The 19,419-nt window shown below is 42.9% G+C and overlaps 1 protein-coding gene across 7 annotated transcripts in view; it reads right to left on the reverse strand.

Annotated features, from left to right (window-relative positions):
• The window catches only part of MGAT5 (alpha-1,6-mannosylglycoprotein 6-beta-N-acetylglucosaminyltransferase), a 345,968-nt gene that overhangs the window by 270,446 nt on the left and 56,103 nt on the right, over nt 1-19,419 (reverse strand). For 2 of the 7 annotated variants that reach the window (XM_060622681.3, XM_078451354.2), the window contains exon 3: nt 5,562-5,712. The exons of the other annotated variants lie outside the window; for them this stretch is intronic. The gene's annotated coding sequence lies outside the window, so the exon portion shown is untranslated. The remainder of the gene's footprint in view (nt 1-5,561; nt 5,713-19,419) is intronic. 7 annotated transcript variants of the gene reach the window in all.

Genomic DNA, 19,419 nt, shown 5'->3' on the forward strand with positions numbered 1-19,419 from the left:
TCCCTTTCCTTCGCAGGTGGATATTTATCTGAAACTACCCTGTTTACTTTGCATACCAGAATATAAGCTCCACGAGAACAGAGAACTCATCTGTTTTGTTCACCACGGCATCCTTGGTGTTGAGAACAGGGCCTTGTGCACAGTAAGTGATCAACTATTCCTTAAGTGAGTGAGTGAATGAATGGAGAAGAGCTAATAGCTATCAGAGGTGACATCTTTAAGGACACTTGACCTGAACCAAATTACATTTAAGGACAGAAGCACAGAGTGTGAAGGTGAAGGACAGAGCATCTAAATAGTGGGAAAAAGAGAGAGAGAGAGAGACCAGAGTAACTGCCAACACCTGCCATGGTCCAGAAGAACAATTGTGCCCCTCCCTGCCAAGGCAGCATCACTTCAGGTATCAGAGAAGTTTCCAGAAGAACTCACAAAGGATGATGACATCAAGGGACTTCCAAGCAGCCCTGTCTGGAGCATTCAGGCCAAAGGCTCCACTCCCTTGGCACAAAAACTGTTAACACCCTTCAAGCCTGACTATTAGTAATGCCCTTATTAAGGTCAGTCATTCATATATTTCTGGAATACTTCCCCAAACTTGTGACTTCCTCAGCCCTTATTGTGGAGCAGGAGAGCCAGGTAAAATAGTCCTGACTGTCCAAACAAAAGACACTGCTGTCTGCACAGGACTACGTAACCAATTCTTAATCTCAAAGGCAAGGACCTGAGACAGAAAATAAATCCTCAAGTATTCCACAACATACTTTCAGTCAATGACTTTAAGACCTTGTGTATGGGGCGCTATTTTTGTCAGGCCACTGAAGTCCTTTGCGACCAAGGACCATGTTCAATATTGCCATATGCTCTACCTCCACATACAGAGACCCAGTCAGTACCCAATTAATACCTGCTTCCCTCAATCACCAACATTGATGAGCAACAATGGATACTAACCATTATGCAGAGACATTTCCCAAGGGAAGGATTTCTGGGTAACCTTCCCCAAAGTTAAAGGTTCTAATAATGAGGGGGGGGGGGTGGGGGAAGGCAAAGGAATCCAGGTCAGCCCTCAAAAGAAAATCCTGACTGGGGAGAGGAACAAAACCACAGGATGAGTATTTGAATGATCAGTTACCAAAAAAAAAAAAAAAAAAAAAAAAAAAATCACACAATGTGATTTGTGAGTTGTTGGACCAGCATGCAGAACAGGGTAAAAATCATTATGTTTTTCTAAACAGAGATTTAATGCTCCATCCCCACAGAGCGAATGGAAGAACGAGGTACTGGCTACTGCTTTTAGGAAAAAAATGGAGCAAGGACACGAAATACAGCTGCAGCCAGCAACCAGCCCTGAAAAGCCAGCTTCCAGAAGAGAACAGCCTGACGGTCCACAGGTGGCACAAAAAAGAAAGTGGCTTTCAATCAACAGCTGGTCCCAAAGCTTTTACCACTTTGCCTGACTGGAAGCAAGACTCCCCAGCCCCATCCTAGGAGATTCTGTCTTACAGGATACACAAGCGTCAGAGTCCTCGGAGCAAACCAGAAAACATACTGCCCTCCTGTGAGCAGTGACGGAAGGGAGGCACAGACACACCGTTCAGAAAGGAAGGGAATTCAGTACTCGAAGAATGTAGTCAAATGATGTGGCAAAGATTTCCCTAAGAAACACTGGCTTCACAGAAAAACTCCAGAATGGAATTTAATGTTTACTTTCAGAGCTATCACCAATTTTGGAAGATAAGTATTTAATTTCTCTGAAATGATACACATGCAACATTTCCTGGTGTGCTAATTTCTACCTTCTGTTAACCAAAATGTTTTAAGACAACTTAGTATGCCATGAGAATACATTTCAAGGGAACCAGGGAGCTACACACAAATACCATTCATTCAGAAAATCAACTTTTGTCTCGTTCATACTTACTGAGGGTCAGAAACAGCCCAGTGCCTAACACAAGTTGAGCTGTAATATACACTCTTCAATGGGAGGGCAAATGTGATATATACAGTTACTAAGAGTTTCAAGTAGTAAGAGAAAGGTTACAACAAAGCAGTGGCTGGCAAATCTGGCCCACCACCAAACCCACATGGCAGAGGATGTTACTGATTCCTGTACACCCCTGAGAACCTGCTTAACTGGTTGGCTATGGTGGATGACAGGAAACCACAAATTTAACCCGCCCCTCCTCCAGGTGATTTGATCATGAGACAGGTTTGTGAGCAGCTGCTTTAAGAAGTATGCCAAGAGTGGGCTGAGTGTGTCCACCCACACTAAGAGAACTCAGGTTCACAGGCTGCTTTCCATCCAAATGCCCCCAAAGATCTCAGCCACCTTGGAGGGAGTCCAGATGGCCCAAGACAGCCATGCCTCACGTCCAGTTGGACTCAAGAGCAAAAGACATCCTCCAGTAAACTTCCTGGACACTGCTACCAGTTGCTTGACAGGTCTGCAGAATGCTGCACCAGAAAGCTGGAAATCTTCAGACTTTGAGAGCAAGAAATATGCATGCCCAGCACTGCATTTGCATGGCCCAGGATGGTGAAGCTCATGGGGAGGGTTGCTTGACGATGGCTAATAGACTCAGTGAGTCTGAAGAGGCAGAGATAATAAAATCTATTTCGTTCTTTAATACAAAGAACTCCAAGAAACTAGGCTATGGCTACCCTTCTTGGTTACTCAGGGTTTAAAGAACCTTTTATTTCTAGTTACCAACAGATTCAGCTATCGATAACAAGGTCCAAAAAGAGCTGTGTTAGACAGCTACCATTCCCCCAAATTCTCCTTCTTCTATAGAATCACAAAGTGAGCAGAGCACAAGTATCTCCTGCAGTGGGTGGCAACAAGATCAAATTCTGCCCAGTGTAATAGGGGTAAAGGAAATATGTGCAACTTCTGGGTCATATTCCCCCCCTTCTCCTGTCTACCCATCCTTTCTCCTCCCTTACCATGGGCCAAACAGAGAGCAATACTGGAGACAGGACAGCAACCTGATAGAAGAAGCCTGGGCCGGAGACTTCACCAGAACACTAGAATGCCACCCTAGGTGACTTTAGTGTAACTGTATCTTGTATAAGTCACTGCTGTCTTGGGTTTCTGTTAAAGCAGCTACACAAGAATCCTATAAAAGGGCTTTCGTTTCTACAGGGAATATGGTAAGAATAACTGATATCAAGAAACGGTCCCTCCATACTCACCTCTTCCTCCTTCACCTAACAATATGGCGGACACTATCGTCCTTGACTCCAAAGGATAGCAAGTTAATCAGGAGACCTCAAAACCTCTCTAAAATCCAAAATCTCAAATTTTAAGTGTTAGACCCACCTGAAAATACAAGCTTTCCTCTTTTGGCCAATGAATGCCTCCATCTACCTTTTGAAGTGAATTTTCTTCCAATAATTACCATGTAAATTATTCACAATTTCTGGAACAAGTCTAGCACGGCTTTGCCAATGCTAATGCTGTTCCCTCTGCCTAGAAGGCCCTTCCTGACCTAGAAAATTCCTCAACATCACAGCCAAGTTAAAATGTAAATATGTCCCAACTCCTAAGGGCTTAGAGGACTTTTAAAAAATGTACTGAAGTATACTGTGGGGTATTTTCCTGTTCACCCTTGAATCTGCTAGGTTCTCGATGGTAGGAACTACTTATTCATCCTTATATCTTTGACCACACCCTCCAACCTCCACCACTACATGCCAGTACCTGGGAGAGCAGGAACACCATCAATGTCCAGTCAACTAATGAAACTGTTGAATTAACTGTGTTATCTGGAGAGGAATTTTGAAAATTCAAAGGCATAGCCTATGACTTAAGGAAATCTTGCAAATCCAATAAATACAAGTATCCCCCAGAAACTATTACACCTTAGTCTGTTTAGAAATCACAGTCTTTTTTTTTTTTTTTAATTTTTTTTTTTCAAAGTTTTTTATTTATTTTTGGGACAGAGAGAGACAGAGCATGAATGGGGGAGGGGCAGAGAGAGAGGGAGACACAGAATCGGAAACAGGCTCCAGGCTCCGAGCCATCAGCCCAGAGCCCGACGCAGGGCTCGAACTCACGGACCGCGAGATGGTGACCTGGCTGAAGTCGGACGCTTAACCGACTGCGCCACCCAGGCGCCCCAGAAATCACAGTCTTTAAGGATAAACATGGAGCTAAAGATCCATGAGACTTATGAGCATCAACTGTTATTTATTAGAAGCTGCACTTAATGGAAAAGCAATTTTACATCTAACAGAAAAACAATTTGCTAGCACACTACGAAATCTGAGCTGTCATTTTGTTATCAGTTTGCTTTGAAAATAAATCCTACATTGAAACAAAAAGAAAACACTTATATATACATTAAACACTGTTTTAAGAAGCTTTCTTATATCCATTTTTTTAACACTAAGATCTGGAAAACAAAAATCTTACATACATCCCATGCTAGTACCTGAGCAACAGCCTAAAATCTTTTCAAAGAAAAGAAAAGAAACTATTATTTCAAACATTAAGAATAGGTCATAGGTCCTAATTCCCAAGCACAGGGAAGTCTGTCTGGACCAAGTCTAGGCTCAGAAATTTTCCACTTCTGTTATTTGCATATAGCTTGGCAGAGGGACTAAACAAATGTCCAACAAAGGTTAGAGAACAATACAGCCATTGAGAAAATTCAACTATTAAAAAATACCATGTCGAGGGTACTAAACAGAAGCCTAAGAGGAGCTACCTCAAATGATAAACTGGGATAAAGTTATTTTTTATTCTGCGAGGATCATCTTAACCTTTTACCCTGGAATTCCCAAAAGTAAAACAGATCTTCCTTATTCTTAAAATCATAGCATTTAAAGGTGGATCTTAACTTTCAAGATCACTTGTTTTAGATGCCCAGGTATATTAAGTGACTTCCTGGAGAACACAAACCAGTGGTAAACACAGCAAAGCCGAGACCACACCCCCCAACCCCAGGTGCTCACAGATCTAACCCAGGATCTTCTCCGGCACAGCACTGATTAATAGGCTCCCGCAATACCATCCTCACAAACAAAACCAATTCTGGTAAAGGTGATCACAGGGCCCATTACGAAGATCTTTCCAAAACACAGGCAGGTGCACACACACATCCCAGCAATAAAGATTACAGACATTTAAAAGGGCAACCTTACAATGGGATTCACTTAATGCAGCAGGTACTAAGAATTCAAAGATCAAGGAGACCAAAGCAAATGCATTCCACAAGGAGCTCACAGTAAGTGAAGGGGAAAAGAGCCTACATGAATTACAAAACCACGTGCTATGGCCAATACTGGAGATAAAAACAGGGTATTACGGGACATTTCTGACTCCATGATTAAAACGTTTAGATCTTTCTTCCCTCTAATTTCTAGGGTAGCTCCTAGAAAATTATACTCTAACTTAAGTGAATTAAAAAGTAACAACTGTTACACACAAGGCCCAGACTGAAATCAAAAGACTCTTTCAGAACGTTTGAAAAGATAAATCATTCTCCAAAAAAGGAAATTCATACTTGAAAACTTTTTCTAAGTCAAGTTCAAAAACGAATTCGAATGAAATACAATACCTGCTAATTGAGAACCAAGTACCTTCTTGGGCAGGTGAGGAATGAACCACTGGTTTGGGAACCTGAACAAATCCCAAATGTGGACAGGAATATTCCAAAGTCCTGGAGGTTGACAGTCTCCATTGAGCACACCACCAATGGCAACTGTGTTCTGGGGAGATCAAAGACCATGGAAGTAAAATGGACACTTGACCGCCACAGCCACAGCCACTAATAAAATACTGCTGGACCTAAAGAGCCTGGGCAACTTACACAGACCACGGAGAAGAGACTCCTGTACATCAGTACACAACAGCCCTCAACTTCAGCTCTGTACTGGCTTCCTAGGGCAGCATGGACCCTGAGAACCACAAAATACCAATTACAAGGAGAGATACAAACACTCACAGAAGGTCTTTCACCAGGGCCTTAACCAGTACAGAAAATGAGGGCCATATTGAGGAAGATTCTAGAAAGGCGGGGGAAAGAGGCAGGATTTCAGAACCCACTTCAATGAATGGAGCAAAACCGTAATTCCATATGTAGTCTGAGGAGTCTACACCTCCAGGAGCAAGAAATGAATTCATGTTGGGAAGACCAAAACTCTTGATTCTAAACATCCTCCCCATTGTTATTTTACAACTTTGTGAGCCAAAGACTAGACTGATTCAAACGTTTTTTATTACTGCAAGACACCTCATCCTCGTTCAAGCTGCTGACCAACTACTGGGTAGACTCAAGAGGTCATATTCTACGACTTGCCTCCTTGTCACTGCCCAAGGTTTTGAGAATGAATGATCCCAAAAGCAGGTGGAGCATCCTAACAGAGGTGATATTACAGCCGCAAGCACCACTTTTTCTGGCCCCCTTCATGCACACCTAATGCATCCTGTTCCAACTAATGCAGAAGTACAAGTATGTGTTAAAGCTTCCGTTGCAGAACGCTCAGAGAAGAAATTTACTTTTCCCAGAAGCTGGCACAGCATATGTTTATTTAGGAAGATGTATCTATACAACACCAGCAATAAAACCAATTCAACTCACAGGAAATCATTCCAGAGAAACAATGTCACCTCTTTCTCCTTCCTAAAATCAAGACAGGGAGAAAAAAAAAAAAAAAAAAAAAAAACAGAAACAAATGCAAATTGCCACTGGCAGAGTTTCACATTTAAGGTGCACAGAACGATTCAAGAGCAATTCAAGGTTCTCTGCAAATGCCTATTCATTAAACCAGTAGGAGGTGCAACACCATCTGGCGCCCGTGTCCAGCAGAAGATATATTGCTCAGGATCAATGCTGAGCAGCAAGCAAGTTTATTTTTACCCTTTTATGCACAAAACTACAAGGACATAAGTGTCTGCGTTAGGCATGCCAGGAAGACTTAACGAGACTGGAAAATGAGATCCAAAAATGGGATCCCGCAAAAACCAGTTTTCATCGTGCTTGATTAAACAATGTCCTTCCAACGTTCAGGAATCCCAGCAAACACCACAGTGTCTCCGCTAGAAACTCTTTAAGAAACCACGAAGACGTTGGGCATGTAAAGGAGAGATTGCTCTGTATTCACGGAAGCCAAAAGACTTGGTGAGGGGGACGGTTTGCTCACGCTGAAGCCGAGACTCAGGAGTCTGGTTGGGCAGAAGGGCCAGAGGGGCAAGGACAGCACAGCCTGGGCACAAAGCCAGCCAATCGCTGGGTGCCAGGAACCCACTTGGCAGTGCTCTCCCTCTGGGGCTTGCTGTCTTTGAACCTCAAGTTAACCAACAAGAATCTTCTTTTTCCCAAGTGAAGTTACTGCCTTTTTCTCTAATGGAAACATAACACTTACTCAATGCCAAAAAAACAGAAAATCACAAAAAAATTTTAAAAACCATTTATCATCCCACCACCTGCAGATATCACTAGTAAGATTCTGGGATAGTTCTTACTTCCTCTCCACCCCTCCACCTCCTCTCTCTCTCACTCTCGCTTTCACTCTCTCTCTCGCGCGCACACACACACACACACACACACACACACACAGTGTGTACATACACATATATGTGTATCATGTTATTATACTTGCTTTTTTATAGCCTGCTTTTATGTCTTAACACATTTTAAACACTGCCATGATAATATTTTTCAACCACAATTTAAAAACTAAATAGTACTCTGCTACACATACATGTTTTACTTAAATAATCCCACGGTATTAGGCATTTATTCTTCTATATTAAAAAATAATAAATTTTCAGTCCTACCTTTACAATTTCAGATATTTCCTTAGAGTAAAGAAATTGCAAAGTCAACTAACAAGATTTTTAGGCTTTTGATGTCATAATATTCCCACATTTTCTTTCAGAAAAGTTATATCAATTTACACTCCTCAGAAATAAAGTGTAAGAATACCCGTATCCCATATGCTTTTACCAAAGCTTCTATTATCTATATTCTACTGTCCCTTAAATTTGACAATTTTTTGCCAATCAGATAGGTGCCAATTAAATTATTTGCCAACTAAATAGGTGCAAATGACTATTGCTAATAAAAACCACAACAACAACATTTACTAGGCACTTACTATGTGCCAGGTACTATTTATGGCTTTTACATGTTTGAGGTATATTAATTCCATCATATGAATGGCAAAAATGAGGCACAGGACGGTGAGGTAATGTGTCCACCTGCAAACTGGAGTTGAAGTCTGTACCCACACAAACAATGGTTCCAGAGTCTAGACTCTTAACCATGACACCATACAATCACACGGGCAACTATCAAAAAGAATGAGAGGAAAGGACAAGATTAACACATGGTAGAGTGATCAATGAAAATGTAGCGTGCCAATCGCTCCCTAATCTTTGTTCAACATATTCAACATGATTATGTGTGTGGTAGTCCTCTAAGTGATGGACACCATCCTCTGATCCAGCAAACTAAATCGGAAGTAGACTATTAACTTTTCATTGGCTCACTCACCAAAAAGTCACCTGGGTTTACTCCTTTGGCATGTAACAATATACCTGTTCACACTAATCACACAAAAGAGAATGGGCTTGTTTTCTTGTGTAAAAAAAGGATTTGGGATCCAGCAGTTCCACTTGTAAGTACATATCCTAAACAACTGAAAAGACCGTAACAGATACTTGCACACTCATGTTCACCGCAGCATTATCCACAATAACCAAAAGATGAAAGAAATCCAAGTGTCCGGTGACAGATGAGTGGATAAACAAAATGTGGTATATATATGCAGTGGAATATTATTCAGCCTTGAAAGGAAGAAAACTGTGACACAGGCTACAACACGGATGAACCCTGAAGACATGCTAAGTGAAAGAAGCCAGACACAAAAGGACAAATACTGTAGGATTCTATGTTACGTTACATACCTAGAATAGGCATAGTCATAGACAGGAAAAGGAACAGTGGTTGCCAGGGGTTGGAGTGGGAAGTACAGGGAACTGTTTAACGGGTACAGAGTTTCACCTGGGAAGATGAAGAAGTTCAAGAGATGAATGGTAGCGGTGATGGTTGCACAGCAAGGTGAATGTATTTAATGCCACTGACCACTACAAAATGATTATACGATTTACACTATATATTATTTTACCACAATAAAAACAAAACAGGATTTGGAAACAAGGGCCTCCTATGAGTTTTGTATCTATTTAGGGTGCCTCAGCCACTTGGGCCCTAATCAGATCCTCATAAGCCCTTCTGGAAAGTGCTATCAAACAGAAGTTGGGGAGCATGGTATAAATGCTTCATAAAAGGTAAAAAAAAAAAAAAAAAAAGTCTCTGGAAACACTCAATCTTTAATTGCAGGGACCAGCTTATACTATGATGCTCACATTAAGTGAGTTCACATTTCCTTTGCAATACCAAAGGAAAAACAGAATCAAATAGACTGTAAAAACCGCATTTGCTACAGGAATCAAAGAACAAATGGGAAAATCAGGTGAGCCTTCAGGAATGACTACTGAGAATAACAAAGAAGCCCCAGGAAAAGGTCTTATCACAAGCCTATAGATCAACAGAGCTGAGGTCGTCAGTGGTTTAGAACATCTGATGCAGAAAGACTGCCCATCCAAATACTAGCACCCCATGTCCAATCAGATTTGGGGTGAACTTATTGAGAAGGCTACCTCTGGGGTTCAAAAAGACAACTCGGTCAGCAGCTTCCTCTATTCACACAGCGCCACAGAATAGTTTCAAAGCTCTATTTTTTAAAGACTCAAATTCAAAAAAAGCTGTCTTAGTGACTTATTTAATAGAAGGTCATTCTAAAATCCCAAAAGACCACTTCATCACCATGAGACTAAATAAAGTCATTCCAAAGAAAGGAAAGCTAGCGCTATCAAAGCTAATATATGTTACTACTACCTCATCATCAGCCCAACCTGACACAGGAAGTCCAATCTGACATTGCATTAGAGCAGTTAACAAAGAGACAAGCAAAGAGCTGGGCTCCCTTCCCAGGCCACCATCTTGTGCCTTGCTCTCTCAAATATCCCCTATTGTACAATAAAGAATTTGGCCTTTGTCCCTGGTTCCTAAAAGGGATACTAACTCCTTGGAATTTCCTGAGTAACAAAAGTGTCTGTTATTGACAAGCCCCTTGGATCACACCTGAGTTTATGCTAAGAGATGAGAAGACTCAGACTGGAAGCTGATCATCAGGAAGACCAACCATGCGATTAGAACGCTGGATCTTGAGCCTGCCCAATCTTGGGAAGTAGAGGGGGGCTCAGATTGATTAAATCATTGGCCACGTGGATGAACTCAATCATGCCTATGCAACAAAAAGCCCGATAAAAGCTCTGGACACCAAGCTCAGTGAGGCTTCCTGGTTGATGAATATGTTGATGTGCCAGGAAGGTGACCCTAACCCCAGAAGGAGAGGGCATGAAAGCTCGGCTTTGGAATCCTCTCAGACCTCACCCTTTTGTGTCTCTTCATTTGGATGGCCTGGATTTACATCCTTTAGATTAAAACTGTAATCCTAAATGCAGTGCTTCCCTGAGTTCTGTGAGTCATTCTAGTGAGTTATCAAACTTGAGGGAGTCATGAACTCCTAGATTAGTAGCCAGCTGGTTAGAAGCGTTAGTGGTTTGGGGACCCTACCTACAGCTGGCATCTGAAGTAGAAGCTGTCTTGTTGGGGGCTGTACCTTTTAATTTATGGGATCTGCACTAATTCCAGGTGGTTAGCATCAGAATTTTATTGCAGTATATCATTTGGTATCAGAGTCCATCCCCACCTTGCGCACACACACACACACGTGCACACGCGCGTGTGCACACACACACACACACACACACACACAGACAAACACACACATTTCCAGTTGACTCAGGTGCTGTACAGGGATCCAATACCCAGGTTCAAATGACAGAACCTTTAACCGCTAAAATTTATGCCAACTATTAATGATCATAAAGTTTCCCCCATTTAATAAAAACTGAAATGTTTCAAGTAACTGCTATCCCAGACATAATTCTAAGAATTTCTACATGTATTAACTCACTCACTCCTCATAGTAAACTCATAGGGTCTGTGCTGTTGTTACTCCTGTTTTATAGACGATGGTGCTGAGGCACAGAGAGGTTGAGGAACTTATTCAAAGTCACGTGGTAGAGGGGCCAGGATTCAAAACAAGTCCCTCTGTCTCTAGAAGCTGACCCCTAGTCACAAGCCTGGTGGAAAACTCATGAATGCTGGCCACCCACCCCTCTGAGGGGCCCCAAGTCACCGCTCTTCTCTACCCGCACTTGCTCCCATTCTCTGTCCTTAGGACAGGCACAAGCTGATCTCCTTGTACAATGTGTGCATTCTGGTGGCAGAATTATCCAGCTTCAACTGTAGCTCAGGAAAACTGAGAACACAGGTAACACTGGGGGAGATTAATTATATCCCCGAAAGTCTTTTCCAGCGACAACAAACAGCTAGACAGTACTAGATGTAAATGAAACTGGCAAATTTCACTGCAGTAGATGAACAGATTCAAAGTTAGTTGCTCCTTGGTTATTTCCCCCACCATAGGCAGAACCTTCCCATGATCAACAAACCCCCTCCCCCCCTCTTTTTTCCCTATTACTTATATTCTTCAGTGTGCCTCCCCTTTTTGATTAAATTGGTATTACACTTTGATGTTTTCGGTTTCTTTAGCATTGCAATTAGAACCTCGGGCAGTCATGGTGCTGATTTTTCAAGCAGAAATTATACAAAAAAGACCACAGCTGGCTGTCCTTCCACCTGATGCACGCCTTCAGTAAATATTTTGAGCATCTACGACGTGCTGGGCAGCATTCTAAGGCACTCAGGCTCCACAATAAATATGACAAAAAGTACCTGCCTGACACCATGGCACTCACATGTCCGCAGGAGACACAAAGAAGCAATGAGTGAGTGCGAGCACATATGTGTACGTGCATACATGTGTAGAATTCGAGGCTATGACAAGTGACATTTTTGGGGGTTTTTTTTAGTTTTAGCTTTAGTTTTGAGAGAGCAAGAAGGGGAAGGGCAGAGAGAGAAGAGGACACAGGATCCAAAGCAGGCTCCGTGCTGACAGCAGTGAGCCCGATACGGGGTCTCAAATTCACAAACCATGAGATCATGACCTGAGGAGAAGGCAGATGCTCAACGACTGAGCCACCCAAGTACCCCGATAAGTGATGTTTCTGAGACACAGAATGAGTATAGATGTGGGGGAAGCACAAGAAGATGTATATGGCTGCAGTAAAATCAATCATGGGAAAGGTAGTGGGAGATAAAGACAGAGAGGGGTCACATCCTTCTGACCTGAGGTACCCAACCCCTTGTCACCATCTCCCTCCCTTCCTGAGTCTATGCCACCAACACCTTACACTGGACAACTGTCATTCCTACCTGAGCTCCCTGCCCCTTGCCCCTTACAGCCAGTTTTCCACACAAGCCAAATGACCTTTATAAATACAAATCAGATGAGGTCACCCTGACCCCCAGGCTCAAAACTCTGTACATATACATCACAGAATGAAACCCAAACTCTGTACCTTGGCCAGCAAGGCTCTGCATGTTCTATCCCTACTCACCTCTAGACTTAGCACCTTGTTCCCTTCACTCTACCCACATGCCTCCATGATGGGTCCAGTCTGTTCCTGCCTCAAGCACCTATACATACTGTGTCCGCCACCTGGAACTCCTTTCACCCAGGACACTGCCTGGATTCTGTTGCCATGCAGGTGTCTGCACAAACATCACTCCCTGAAGCAGCCTCCTGGGCCACAACATCTAACACGGCACCCAACACTCGCTCTCTACCCCTTGTCTTATTTGATTCTTCTTCTCCCACCTCTCCACCTGACAGGTGACTCGCCAGTTTCTCTACTTCCTCTGTTTTTGTTCACCTCTGCATCCCCACTGCCTAGAACAGAGCCAGGTACAAAGTAGGAGCTCAATAAATACATGTCAAATGAAGGAATGAATGACTTTGATGATGCGGTCAAACTCATGATCTTCAATCCTGTGCATCCAAGCTGTCCACACCACCTGTTCAGGGACAACCCACTCTTGGATCAGTTTTTATTGGCAGCAAACTCAGAAGGCAACGTCTTCCCTTCCACAGAGCCAGCTGTTCCAATCACCCTATGATTCCAATACTAAGAGGACAAGGTCACCCTACAAAACCACTTGACAGCCCAACATTTACACAAAGACCCCAAGAGCCACTCGGTTGATAAACTCACCCATAATGTGAAGTAAGGAGTAGACATTTGAAATCCTTTCCATGAGTAAATGGATAGACAGAATTTCCAAGTGGGCAGAAAATGTCTCCAGTGCCCACCTTTCATGCACAGACTCAGCCACCTCTCACTGAGCTCTTTCCATGTGGTGACTGTGGGCCCAGACCTGGGAACATGATAAGCCCCAACAGGCCCTAGGTCAGAGGGCTTCCTGAAGTCTAGTAGGGGAGACAGACAAGACTGGTGATATTTCAGCTCACCGCTTATATACCTCAATGCTTTGTACTTTAAAACCGCTGTTGGGGAAAACATGTATCTGTCCCTACACCTTACTGTGAGGAATCAGTGACTGACAGGTGTTCTGGTCTGGGAGGGTATGTCCTAGGCCCCCTCAATGGAACACAGGCCTGAGTGAAAAGTGGGGATCTCATCACAGACTGGGGAAGGGGAAGAAAGACGGGGAGGAAAACCTCACCGCTGCCTGAAATTTCACCCCTAAAGCTGCCTTCGATACTTTCAAGGTGGTCAAAGCCAACTTTTCCCTGGACATTGGTAGTGACGCAGCAGACAGGCTCACCATGACTAACAGAGCCTTCCCAGCTCAGGCCTGGGAAAGGAAATGTCCTTTTGATATTTGTTTGTAATCCAGGGGTCCTCAAACTTGTGAAGGCAGCAGAGCCTCTACCACGGTGGGCTCTCGGGACACCAGGGAAAATCCTGCAACATGGAATCCCTTCTTGTGAACCAGGAACAATCCAACCGACAGGACAGGGCACATATGGGCAGGGGCCTCTGCATCTTCAAAGAATGCATTCAATATTAAAAGTCACCTCTCTCTGCTTTTCTACAGAATTTGTTTTTTCCTTAGTTTTTCATCCCACTACCCACTGGCACTCACTAGCAAGTAAGTGAATGCCAAAGATCTGAGCAGGTTAGGGAAAGAAAGACTCAAATATATAGGAAAACTCTACCCCATCACTTATTGTCTTTTTCTGGAATGAAAAAGAACACCTTTATAATGAACTGGGGACACAACACCAAAATTACTATAGAAACAAAAAAAGACATGCCACACACAGAGCCTTTATGGGGCTGCACAGTAATTATATCGAAAATGACAACCATTTCTTCTAAAGGATGATAATTAATATTGCCTTTACATAACCCACTTTTTCTTTACCTCCCTCCTCCTTTTTTTTTAGTTTTTCTTTTTTACTGATTATTTTCCTGCATTGGCAATCAGCAAGTTAATCAACATCATCACTGTCAATCAAGCATTTTCTCTGGGAGATCAACACTCTCATCAACACTTTTCCATACGCAGAGGCATTCCCATTTGGAAAACAAGGGGTGGGGATGCGGTTGGGGTGGGACGAATATTAGAATTCTTACCCCACAGCATTCTGGGATTCTGATACACCTGACCACAAAGCCACAGGAGTAGGTTCTGTGCATACACTCATGACTTAATACAGATGACTATAATACAGGGAAAACTCTCCCTTGCCTCTCCAATGCTCTCCCCTGCCTTCCATTCAAACACTTCTGAGTACCTTCGTCAGGCATAGAGTATGTGACAATGAACAGGCACAAGCCCTGCTCTCACACTGTCATGAGGGAACAGACACATCCATTGATCATTAGAACATAAAAAGTGAAGTCCATTCACTTCAACAAGTGATTTGAGCACCTACTATGTGCAGGGTACTGCTCTAGATGTGGGACGCACAGCAGAACTTGTATGCATGAAAGAGTACATGATATATGCAGAATATCACAAGAACACAGAAGAAATGCCTCTCATCCTATCCAGGAGGATCAAGGAAGCCTTCTTTGAAAAAAGAAAGCCCTGGAAGGAACCCTGAAAGATGAAATGTGGATGGCAGAGCAAGGCATCCCCAACAGGGAAAAAAACCTGTGCATGGAACAGAGGCACCAATCAACAGTCACACTCAAGGGCATATTCCCCTACCTGCCTGGGATGCAGGGGGTAACAGGGGTGCCAGGTTGAGGCTTGAGCAGCAAGACAAGGTGACCAGGGACCTTGAATGCCACAGCAGGACCTGCGGCTCCCCTGTAGCTGAAGAATGGGTGGAGCCTGAAGGCCAGGAGCGACATGATCCAATTCCCCTCTCAGATACAATTTCCTGAACTGGTTTTTATTCACAAGCACTGCCTCTCCTGCATCTGAGGCTTGAAGATGCAAAAAAAACCAACCTACCAACCAACACACAAAAAAGCCGTATTTCGCAAGGGGATATACAGAAGTTTCAAAGAATAAGGCATATAGGATTCTTCCCTGTTTTAATTTGAGATGGCTAGACACCAGTAAGCAGGGAAGAAAGAATGTTTTTTTATAGACCAAAAAATTAAGTGAGCAAAAAGCAGCTTCCCAGAGACAAACATCCCTGACTTAGCAATTTCGCTAGAGCTGTTCCTTTTCATCTCTGCTGGGACTAAGAGAAGCTGTGCGGCAAACACTTTTCACATCTTGTGTGGCCCGCTGCCACGTAACACCTCAGTCGGAGCCACACCAACCTCCCGAATTGGCCGCCACAGCTCATGGTGAATGAGCCAGCCTCTGACAGATCCAGAAACGGGTGAGAAGACAGATTCTCACCATGGATGACGGTTGCAGACAAGGCTATTTTTTCCTAAATAATACTTTTATGTTAATTGAAGAGTTCAACATTCCCAGGGGCCTTCAAATTGAGTGAATTCCTCCCATTACGTGAAGGGCAATTTCAGACCCTCGCGGCGCAAACTATTCAACGGCCCATCCATTCTGTCTCCATGGACAAGATATGCTTACTCCTCAGAAAACGTTAGTGTGAAACTAATACACTGATGCAATACATTTCCACTGCCATGTTATGGTTTCCAATCTAAATCCAATTACAAGCTTCTAGACGGTGTATGCAACTTACTGACCACACTATAAGCCTGTAAGCTACTCTAGCTTCCAATGAACTAGATTACTTCAACACACAAATTCCGATTTAATGTCCATACAATTCTCTGCCTTCCGCCCAGCAAGTCACATCATAATTAAGTTGCTTATGTTCTTCATTACAGAAACAAGCATATTAAATGGTACTACCCTGAAGGCCAGCGCTTCTACTGGTCAAGCCACACACGAACTAGACTGGAAATTTTTGTTAATCTACCACTGAAAGTCGTCAAGATGTTTAACTGGCACATTTTGAAATATTTCAAATGTCTCTAGTCACAATCAAATTTGAGAGAGATGGGTTAAAATTAGTCTTCTCTTTATGTACCGTATGATGAATCCCATTTATGTAACATCCAAAAACAGCACAACTGATCTGTGCTGTTAGAAGTCAGGCCAGTGGTTATGCTTGAGATGGGGGTCACTGGAAATCTCAACTACAAAGGGGCACCAGGGGGCCTCCAGGTATTGTTCACGTTTTGTTTCTTGATCTGGGTACACTGACACAGCAGTGTTTAGGTGTGACAATTAATCACATGGCACACAATTAACTTGTACACTGTTCTCTATGTATAAATCAACAAAGTTTTAAAACATTAGGGTGGGCGTATCTGGGTGGCTTAACCAGTTAAGCATCCGACTGGGTTTCGGCTAAGGTCATGATCTCACAGCTTGGCTCCCGAGTTTGAGCCCCACACTGGGCTCCACGCTGACAGCACAAAGCCTGCTTGGCATTCTGTCTCTCTTCCCCTCTGTCTCTGTCCCTCCCCTGCTCATGTGCTCTGTCTCTCAAAATAAATAAACTTTAAAAAATAAAAATAAAACATTACGATGGAGGGCAAGATGTCTACTTTCACAAAGACCTTAATGGGTCAGAACTTCAATCCTGTGTGGCGTTTCAAAGAGCACTGATTTTACACAAACAGAAACCAGATCAACAGAAGCAACCAAGTGCTTTCCTGGGCCCACTTTCATTTCAATTATTTTTCTTTTTAATGATTTTTTTTAATGTTTATTTTTGTGAGAGACAGACAGACAGCAAGCAGGGGAGGGGCAGAGAGAGAGAGAGAGAGACAGAGACAGAGACAGAACGTTTCGATTCTGAGCTATCAGCTTAGAGCCCGATGGGGGCTCGAATTCACAAACTGCGAGACCATGACCTGAGCTGAAGTTGGGCATTGAAACTGAATGAGCCACCCAGGTAGGTGTGCCTCTATTTTTCTTAAAGATCTCAATCCTCCTCACAGCATACCTAGTATAGGGGACACTCAGGGTAGATCACTATTTAACAGTCCTACTTCCATTTGACAACATTATTTCCAGCAATGTGCATACAATAATCCATCATCATTACATTCTTGAGTCTTTCTTTAGGTTTTAAACCAACATTTTTTTTTTTAACCTGTCACTTTTTAAAGTGACTTCTAAAATTCAGTACAATGTTTCTTCTATGAAGTGAAATATATACTTACCAAACAACATTACACTTAGGAGTTCTCAATCTTTCACAGTTAAATTTCCATCACACGTAAAAACTCCAAATGGTCACACAGAGTGACAGAACTGAAGAAACTCAAGTTCCATTTTTTTCTTCTTAAACTGCGCTACCATTTATTGTAAAGCTCTCTGGAAACACAGGGATATGTTGTACCACAAGGGCTGGAGGCAGCAAGTGCACCTAAAGTGAGTTCCGACAGCTCTGAACTGTTAGGAAGTTACTATCAAAGCAACATTTGTAGCTCAGTCCTCGAGTGTCAGGAATGCCAGGACAGGGAATTCTCTCAATTAATTTTCATATAGAATACAACGTTTATTAAATGGTAAGTAGTAGCATATACTAATCTTAAGCGTGTACCTACAAATAAATATTAACATATATTTACATAACATTATTAGCAGCAATTATTTAGAACTTAGACGAACCAGAGTCCCCCCCCTCCCCCAAGTATTTTATGAGAATTTTATCACTGGCTTTGTTTAGAACCGACCACGCACTGTGATAACAAAAAAGCAGATCAGGAAGTCAGTTTCATTGCTTTTAGTCTCTATAGTTGACACACCCCTTGGTGCACACCTGGAGAGGACCACGCCCAAGTGACCCACCAGGGAGCAGCAGCTGCGGCACAACCAGAAGCAAAAAAACCTGGGTGGCTCAGTCGCTTAAGCTTCCAGCTCTTTATTTTAGCTCAGATCATGATCTCAGTTTGTGGATTCGAGCCCCATGTCAGGCTCCATGCTGTCAGCAAGGCACCTGCTTGGGATTCTCTCTCTCCCTCTCTCTCTGCCCCCCTGCTTATGCACACAGGGTGGGGATGCGCATGCTCTCTCCCAAAATAAATAAACTTAAAAAAAAAGTAAACAAAAGCCTTCTGAAGACACAAAATACATGTCAGAGTTCAAACATAAAAGCTTTTGTATTTCACACGTTAAGAAGGCCCTTGTAGTTTACTTTGAAGGTGGGGAAGGGTTCTTCAACCTCAGCACTATTGAGTATAGGGGCTGATACTCTGCTGTAGGGCTGTCCTGAACACTGTAGGGTGTGCATGGGCACCCCCGGGCTCTACCTACCTCAGGGCCAGTAACACTCTCCCATCTTCCACCCACTATGTGCCAATGTTCCCTGATCACCGCCAGCTGAGAATCACTGTGTTGGACGTTAGAACACCTTTGGAAAAGTACACAAGAAATCAGGCACAGCGCTTGCCCCTGGGAAGGGGCACTTTGGTTTGCTTTTTTTTTTTTTCCACAGTACCTTTTTAACTCTTCACAAGCACATCTATTTCTTATTGAAACATAAACTTAAATACAAAAAGAAAACTAAAGAGACAAGGCAGGAACACTATTTAGGCAAGAGTATGCCACTGTGGAAATGCCCGCAGCCCTCTCAAATTATTTTTCCTTTATTTTTTATTTATTTTCAAATATTTCCCTCACGAACAGAAAAAACAAATCAACATCTTTGCGAAACGTTCATTCTAGCCCATGAAAGACTTTCTATATACATGGAAATAAACAGTCATTTTATTTCTTTTTAAGTTTTATTTTTATTTATTCTGAGAGAGAGCATGCACGCATGTGCCCAAATTGGGGACAGGCAGAAAGAGAATCCCAAGCAGCCTCCGCATAGACAGGGCATAGCTCGATGCCAGGTTCAAACTCACAAACTGAACCATGAGATCATGACCTGAGCCGTAATCAAGAGTCAGACACAACCGAA

The sequence above is a fragment of the Panthera onca genome, chromosome C1, assembly GCF_046562875.1.
Source record: "Panthera onca isolate mPanOnc1 chromosome C1, mPanOnc1 haplotype 2, whole genome shotgun sequence".
In the NCBI taxonomy this organism is placed as follows: Eukaryota; Metazoa; Chordata; class Mammalia; order Carnivora; family Felidae; genus Panthera; species Panthera onca.